The sequence below is a fragment of the Alligator mississippiensis genome, chromosome 15 (assembly GCF_030867095.1).
Source record: "Alligator mississippiensis isolate rAllMis1 chromosome 15, rAllMis1, whole genome shotgun sequence".
Taxonomy (NCBI): domain Eukaryota; kingdom Metazoa; phylum Chordata; order Crocodylia; family Alligatoridae; genus Alligator; species Alligator mississippiensis.
In genome coordinates, this window is record NC_081838.1 from 12,231,610 (window position 1) to 12,240,285 (window position 8,676).

Here is an 8,676-nt window from a genome sequence, read left to right on the forward strand (position 1 = left end):
AATACCCAAATGACCCTCATATCTTCTTTGAATCACATCGGCTTGCAGTGCTTCAGGTAGGTGACCCTTGAACAAAACACCATCAGTCACTGAGAGCTCTGCTTTAAACTGAGAACATGGATGGCCAGGCTACCCAGGGGCGATGGCTATAATAACCTTCTGCAATGTCCCATCCTTTGCTGTAGCCACCACCAAGTTTTGCCATATCTCCTCCGATATTGGCTAATATATTTTTATCCCATTGACATGCACAACGTCAGATCCCATGTCAGCATCATCCACAGTGTTGTCAACTGCCCTAGACAAAGCATCTGCGATCGCTGGGTCTTTGCCTGGCTTATAGTCTAATCTCAAATCGAATAATTCTAACTGAAAAAAGTCCCTGTAATCTAGGAGGTATATCAGCTAGCCCCCTCCTGACCTGTAACTCTCTTCCTAGTGGACGTGACCCTGGACTCAGGCATGGCAAATGCCTACCTCATCCTGTCTGAGGATCAGAAATGTGTGAGACGTGAAGGCACGCAACAAGATTTGCCTGTCACCCCTGAGAGATTTGATCATTGTGTCTGTGTCCTGGGCTCCAAGGGGTTCACGGGCAGGAGGCGCTACTGGGAGGTGGAGATGGGAGACAAGACAGGCTGGGACCTGGATGTGTGCAGGGAGTCTGTGCACAGGAAGAGGAAGGGCTCATGGACACCTGGCCATGGATACTGGGCCCTGTGTCTGTGGGATGAGGGTACAAGGCCTGCAGCTCCCCCCCAGCCCCACTCCTCATGCTGGAGGCAGGTGGGGGCTTTCCTGGACTATGAGGCTGGGGAGGTCTTGTTTTACAATGTGACCGAGATGTCCCATCTCTTCACTTTCACTGACACCTTCTCCGGGATGCTGCGCCCTTTCTTCTGTCCTGGTCTCAATGCTGGGGGCACCAACGTGGCTCCCCTGACCCTGTGCCCGGCCCCAGCCCAGCCCAGAGGGAATCCCTGTCCCTGCCATGACACAGGCCCCCAACTGCCATCCCCTCGGGTGCCCCTGGGGTCGAGGTGGGGCAGGAGCCGGGGGGGGGGGGGGCAAAGCAGGGTCTCCCACTTGTGGCTGTGCTGTTCCCTAGGGTTCATCTCCCAATCCCCATGCTCACAGCACCAGCCACTGGAAGGGACCGTCTCTAAATTCTCATCCTTCCCTTACAGATCATTGCAGTCCCTCTGAGTTGATCATTTTGTAACTCTGTTTGCTCCACTTGGCCCTGCCCTCCCTTCCCCTCCCCTCCTTTCCCCTCCATCCATTCCCTCCAGTCTTTTATATTAAAAAAAACCCAAAGACTATCCTCCGCCTTGGCAGGGCCACATACAGTATTACCCGCTCCTCATTACAAGGGGATCGTGGGATGTGTCCACTCTTTTTTTCATTTGGGAATCACTTGTTGATGGCTCAAAATTACTCGTCTTCATTTATTGTTCAGAACAACTTCGTACCTCCTGCCTGTCTGTGGAGCTGTGCTGGCTTGTTGTCACTGCACACATGGGCCACGTGGTGTTTTCTCTAGGTTCTTCCCTGCATGCAAGTGCCTGTTATGAGCAAGACGCGGGCCCAGATACCTGTGAGCACAGGGCTGAAGTTCTCTTTTGGGGAGCATTTTCTCATGACTGGTCCAAGTCTCCCGCTTCTAGGATGCAGTATCTCTGTAGTGGATGCATGCTAGGGAGGGACACAGCTGGATTTGACTGTATTTAAACTCATAATGATGCCTGTTTGCAGAGGTGGCTTTGTGGAGGGACCCTCCTGGCAAGTGCTAGATTTAGTTTTGACCAAGGGAGAAAACCTGGTGAGTGATCTGATGGTAGAGAATAACCTAGGGGACAGTGACTATGACACTGTCACTTTCACTGTCCATCGTAGGGCTGAGAGATCTGTCACCAAGGTAGAAATTCTTGACTTTAAAAAAGCTGGCTTCAAAAAGCTAAGGACTTTAGTAAATAATGCCCTACAGGATCATGGACCACAGGGAAAGAGTGTGGATGAAGAGTGGCCGTTCCTCAAGGACATTATCCTCAGTGCACAAAAGTTGTCCATACCTGTATGCAAAAAAGGTGGCACAGGGACCAGGAGGTCGCCTTGGCTCAATAGGGAAGTCACAGATATTCTGAAAAAGAAAAGGGAGGCTTAACAATGATGGAAGCTAAGAATAGGCCCCAAGGAGAAGATTGCATAAGATTGGCCCATAACTGTAGGGGGCAGATTAGAAAAGCAAAAGCGGTGACCGAATTCAGGTTAGCAACTGAAATCAAGGACAATAAGAAGTCCTTCTATAGGTATATAGGTAACAGGAGAAAAACAAGTGGAAATGTGGGACCACTGCTCAAAGTATCTGGACGTCTGATCACCGACACCAAGAAGAAGACTGAACTCCTGGACAAGTACTTCACATCTGTATTCCATCAGTCTAAGAGTGATAGCCTGCCAAATGCAAATATGACATAGAATAGTCACAGTAGAGAAGATCGCCTACCAACAGTCAATGTCCGGTGGGGAAAGAACAGCTAGAGTGGCTGGATATCTAAGTCACCAGGACTGGTTGAACTCCATCTGAGAGTGCTGAACAAACTAGCCAAGGTAATTGCAGGACCGCTGGCAAACCTCTTTGAGAATTCGTAGCACTCAGGAGAGGTCCCAGAAGACTGGAAGAGGGCCAATGTTGTGCCCATCTTCAAGAAGTGGAGGAGAGAGGACCCAAGGAATGACAAGCCAATCAGCCTGACCTCAATCCCAGGAAAAATCCTTGAAAAATTTCTCAAGGAGTCTATATGCAATAAGGTAGTAGAAGGCAAAATTCTGAATGACATCCAGCAGTTTTGTCATGGGTAGGTCATGTCTGACTAACCTCATCTCCTTCTACAACCAGGTTACTCACCACCTGGATAAGGGAGATGAGGCCGACATCATTTACTTGGACTTTAAGAAGGCCTTTGACTTGATGTCCCATGAGGCTCTCAAGATAAAACTAGGGAACTATAGGCTCAACAATTCAATGGTCAGATGGGTGGGAAATTGGCTGCAGAGTCAGACCCAGAGAGTACTAATAGATGGATCTGTGTCAACCTGGTAGAAGGTAGCCAGTGGGGTCCCCCAGGGTTCAAGTACTTGGACCAGTGATTTTCAACAGCTTCATCAATGATCCAGATGTGGGGGTGAAAAGCACACTGGCAAAGTTCACCATGGGGAAGTGCGGCCACGCATCAGGGTAGGCTGGCAATCCAGGCAGACCTAGACAGATTAGTTAGGGGCAAGATTAGTTTGATGGGTGGACCAGAACCAGATGCTGTTCAACACTGAGAAGTGTCGGGGGAGGAAAAATCCACAACAAACCTAGAGGCTTGGTGGTGCTATGCTAGCTAGTACCACATCTGAAAGGGGCCTGGAGGTCATAATTGACCATAAACTGAATATGAGACACCAGTGTGATGCTCCAGTTAGCACAGCAAACAATACGCTAGCGTGCATCAACCAGTGCATCTCAAGCAAAACTAAGGAAGTTATTCTCCTGCTCTACTCGGCATTGGGGAGGCTGCAGCTGGAGTACCGTGTCCAGTTCTGGGCACCAGAAGGATTCATAGATTATAGAGTCGGAAGGGACCCAATGGATTATTGTGTCCGACCCCCTGCCCCTGGCAGGAAAGAGGACCGAGGTCAGATGACCCCAGACAGGTGATTGTCAAGCCTCCTCTTGAAGACCTCCAAGTTAGGTGATAGGACCACCTCTCTTGGCAGCCCGTTCCAGACTCTGCCCACGATTATTGTAAAAAATGTCTTCCTAATGTCTAACCTAAATCTACTCTCCAGTAGTTTGCACCCATTATTCCTAGTTACTCCCTGGGGCGCGCTGGTAAACAGCGCATCCCCAATTCCCTGCTGTCCTCCCCTGATAAATTTATAGGTGGCTACAAAGTCACCCCTCAGACATCTTTTGTATAGGCTGAAGAGATCCAGATCTCTCAACCTCGTCTCATAGGATCTTTCATGGAGACCACTAATCATGTGGGTGGCCCTCCTCTGAACCCTCTCCAGATTCTCCACGTCCCTCTTGAAGTGCAGCGCCCAAAAGTGGACACAGTACTCCAACTGCAGCCTGACCAGTGCTGCTTAGAGGGGGAGCATCACCTCCCTCGATCTGTTGGTCATGCATCTGCTAATACACGACAAGGTGCGATTGGCTTTGTTGATGGCCTTGTTACACTGCCGGCTCATGTTCATCTTGGAGTCAGCTATGACTCCAAGGTCTCTATCAGCCTCTGAGCTGCTGAGAAGGACATCCCCCAACCTGTAGATGTGCTGGGGATTCCTCCTTCCTAGGTGGAGTACCTTACATTTATCTTTGTTTAACTGCATACTATTATGCTCATTGATGTAACCTGTCCATGTCGGCCTGTAACTGCTCCCTGCCCTCTGGTGAATTCACTTTGCCCCATAATTTGGTATCATCTGTGAACTTGGAGAGGGTGCTCACCACACCCTCGTCCAAATCGCTGATGAAGGTATTAAATAACACTGGCCCAAGGACCAAACCCTGTGGGACCCCACCGCCCACCTCCTTCCAGGCCGAGAATGACCCACCAACCACCACTCTCTGGGTGCAGTCCCTAAGCCAGTTGGCCACCCACCTGACTTTGTAAGTGTCCACTCCACAGCCCGTTAGCTTCCCTATGAGAATAGGATGTGAAACTGTGTCGAAGGCCTTCCTAAAGTCCAGGTAGATGACATCGGCCTCCGTTCCTGTGTCAAGGCAGTGTGTGACCTGGTCCACTCACCTGGACCTCCTCCACCCAGGATGTGGAGGAGATTGAGAGAGTCCAGAGAAGAGTCAGTCGTAGGGTTAGAGGCCTGAAGAGCAAGCCATATGAGGAAAGGCTGACAGATATGGGACTGTTCAGCCTAGAAAAGAGAAAATTTCAGGAGAATTTGGTGGCAGCTTACAGATATATCAGGGGTGAGTATCAGGGGCTAGGCGAACAACTATTCACCAAAGCGCCCTAGAAGAAGGTTTCAGACTGGATATAAGGAAAAACTTCTTCACAGTTTGTGTGTCCAGACTCTGGAATAGACTCCCAGCGGGGGTGGTGCAGGCATCTACCCTGGCAATATTCAACAGGAGACTGGACCCACACCTTGCTGGGGTTATTTGACCCCAGCAGTCTTTCCTACCCAGAGCAGGGGGGCCTGGACCCAGTGATCTCATGAGGTCCCTTCCAGCCCTAAACTTCTGTGAATCTGTGGTACTCTCAGGGCTCTGAGCGGCTGAAGGGACACTCAGACACTGCCTGTGCCCCATCTGCCACCTGCACCCAGGGCTGTCCTCCAGCACTACTGAATTCAGCTCCCAAGTAGGGCCATCTCTTCCCCTGGGGGACATGCTACTCTGGGGATCCCAGACAAAGAGCCCTCACCCTTATGGGATGACACTGAATGAGGCTGCTGCTCCTGGTGCTCCAGCCCATGCAGTAGTGGCTCTGTTCATTGCTTTGGAGAAGCCTCATCTCAGCTCCTCCCCCTTTGCTGACTTGGTTTCTATAATGGGATCAGGGCCCAGCAGAGTCCTTGGCACAAGGCCGACCAGCCTGGCAGCAGCCCCACCTCCTTTTGCCTCCCCCTTTCTCTCTCTTGCTCCCTTATAGAGTGCTCTGGGCAGCAGCTGTGGTCAGGGTGACTTTTGCTCAGGGCCTCTTGTGCTTTGGCACCCAGCAAGATAACTGTGTTGTATTATCCACAGACTAAACACTTAATTAGGCTGGAACAAAAATTCCCCCGATTCTCCCCTCCCTGAAATGCAGATGTGTCCTGTCCAGCAGCCTTTCCCCCTTCCTCACCCACACACAGAGCAGAGCAGAGAGCTCCCTGGCCCCCGAACGAGACTGACGTTGGCTCCTTATTCTCAGTTCCTTATTCCTGTTCCTGGTTCCTTTTTCAAAGCTAATGGGCATGAGCCGGAAGTTGGTTCGTTGTTCCCAGTTCCTTATTCCTGGTTCCTTTTTCAAAGGTAATCTATACCCAGAGATGACCAGAGCAAGCTGAAGAGCCCGGGGTGGTCACCCTGATTCGCACCCCGTAGGGATGGCCCTGTCTATACCCAATAAAAGCTTTCTTTTATGTAAAATGTTTCTTGTTCCCAGCCAAATCAGTCAAATCAATTCCAAATCCATGGGTCATTCAAGAACCATATGTGGCCCTACAACCAGCAAACATCCTCTACCTCACCTGGGGCTTCAGATGTTTCCAAATCATTTGGCAGGTATCCTATGTGCAGGCCCAAACCCAGAGGTTTGGGGTTCAGATGCCCCCTAGTTTCACTTGCCCTCAGCCATACGGCCACAGGAATAAGTTTGTTTGTTTGAATTTTCCATGTCCCAAGCCAAATCAGCCAAATCAAGCCCAAATGCATGAGTCAGTCCAGAACCATAACAGCCCTACAACTGGCCAACATCCTCTACCCCCACCTGGGGCTTCAGATGTTTCCAAATCCTTTGGCAGGCATCCTACGTGCAGGCCCCAGCCCGGAGGCTTGAGGTTCGGATCCCCCCGAGTTTCACTTGCCCTCAGCCATATGGCTGCAGGAGCAAGCTAGGAAGAAGTCTCCCATTTCCATAAAATGGGCATAAAGCCAAGGTCTTCCCACTCCAGCAGCTAAGTGGGAGATTAACTATACATTACCTTCGCGGATACTACCCCTGTGCCAGGAGAGCAGCTATCCCCAGGTGCAACTAGCAAAACTGCCTCAGTGGTCAAGGTGTTTCCCCTGTCTGGTAAGCATAGGAACTACACTTGATCTGAGCCTGCAAGAGGCCGAGAGCAAGCTTCTTATTAATGAATTACATGCCCCAGCCCTGCGGGTGCCCCTCACTACCAACTGGCTCCCCACAGCAATGCCCACCCTGTGCCCACAGCAACCACACCCCCAGAACTGCCAGACATGCAGGCAAGGAAGCGGAGGAGGGATCACATCCAGTCCCACTCCTGGTCCCCAGCCGCCTCCCCTAGCGGCAGCCACCTCCCCCCGCCTGCTCCCCACAGCGATGCCCACTCCATGCCTGCAGCAATATGTGGGGCAGAAGTGCAGAGCAGCGATCACAGCACATCCCGCTCCCGGCTCCACCACGTACTCCCAACAGCTGGACCCAGAGCTGCTGCAGTGGGTGTGGGGGCTGCCCGGCTGAAGCCAGAGCAAATCCTGAGGGCTGCCTGGCTGCAGGGGGTGCTCCAGGATGATGCCTCTCAGGTGCGAGGGAACCCTGAGACCACCCCAAAACCAGCAACACTGGAGACCCCCAAAACCCTCAGAGCTGGGTGTGGGGGCCCAACTCAGCCCCCCACAAAATGACGCCTCTCCCCCCTGTGCAGCAACACTGCAGCCCCAGCACAATGAGAAGCCTGCCAGTAAAGCCCCGTCCCAATCCAGGGAACAGAATCCAGGAGTCCTGGCTCCCAGCGTTGCTCTGTCCACTCACCCTCACAAAATGACTCAGACCTGGCCATCGTGACCGTCACTCTGTGGACTTGGACTGAGGCGACGTACAAGACTTGAGTTCCCCCTGCACTCGATGGCAGCTGAGACAGTGGAGGCAGGGAGCCCACACTCGTCCCCGCAGGTCTGAGCTACCACCCACCAACAGTCTGGAAATGCAAGTAGCCTGTGGCCCAGCATGTGGCTTTGCAGAGGGGCACACACTTTGGGTACCCACAGGGGCAGAAGGGAGCAGGATTGAGCCTGTACAATTTATTTATTAATGGTGATATCACAGCAGACAAGTGGGCACAAGATGCAATAGCAGCATGAGTGGCAGCATCCAAGTGCCTGTTTAAATGTTCCCCTCTTGCTCTGTGCCAGCTGCATACACGTGTATGATCTCTTTGACCTCCTCCGACCCCTGCCCCCATCACTGCTGCAGAACCAGCCTGGCAAGGGCTGTGGAGGGGTAGTGGGAAGGGCTGGTGGCCTTGCTCACTCCCTGGGATCTAAATGTACAGGGCCTGGCTGCAGGACTTTCTGTGGGGCTGTTCGGCACCAGGGCTGAGCAAGCATCAGCTGCTGTCTGCAGGATGGAAGGGTCTAACCCGCCCCTGCTCCTGTGAGCACTAGAGCCAGGGGGGCTGGGACAGGGGGGACAAGGTAAGAATTGGCTTGTCATTTGCAGTTGCCCAAGAGCCTCTGCTCCCATGCCAGCAGCAGTGGCCACTGCCCTGCAAGGGGCCTCCTCTGCCCAGGGTGGGGGATGTCCTCCTGCTCCTCCTCTTGCTTCTGCCCTGCCCCAGGCCTTTCACCTGCTCCCAGCCACCTGTCTTTGCCTCCCTGGTCAGGCAACATGTTCAGACCACCCCTGGGCTACAACGGGCTTGGAAGAGAAAGGTGGGGAGCAGAGGCCTGGGCAATGGGGTAAGGAGGGTTTAGGGACAAGCTGAAGGGCTACACAGGGAGCAGAGGAACAGCGGCTGCAGCACATTGCCCCAAGGGCATCTGCCACACCTAGAGCTGCACCTGCAGCAAGCATGCCTGATTTCAGCTCCAACTCACACCTGTGTCTGTGCCCTGCACTGTGTGTGCCTGGTCTCAGTTCCACCCTCCCCCTGCATGAGTTCTCTTGGGGCAGGGCTTGGGCGAAGGGCTCTGGATGGATGCTCGGGGGTCGGTAG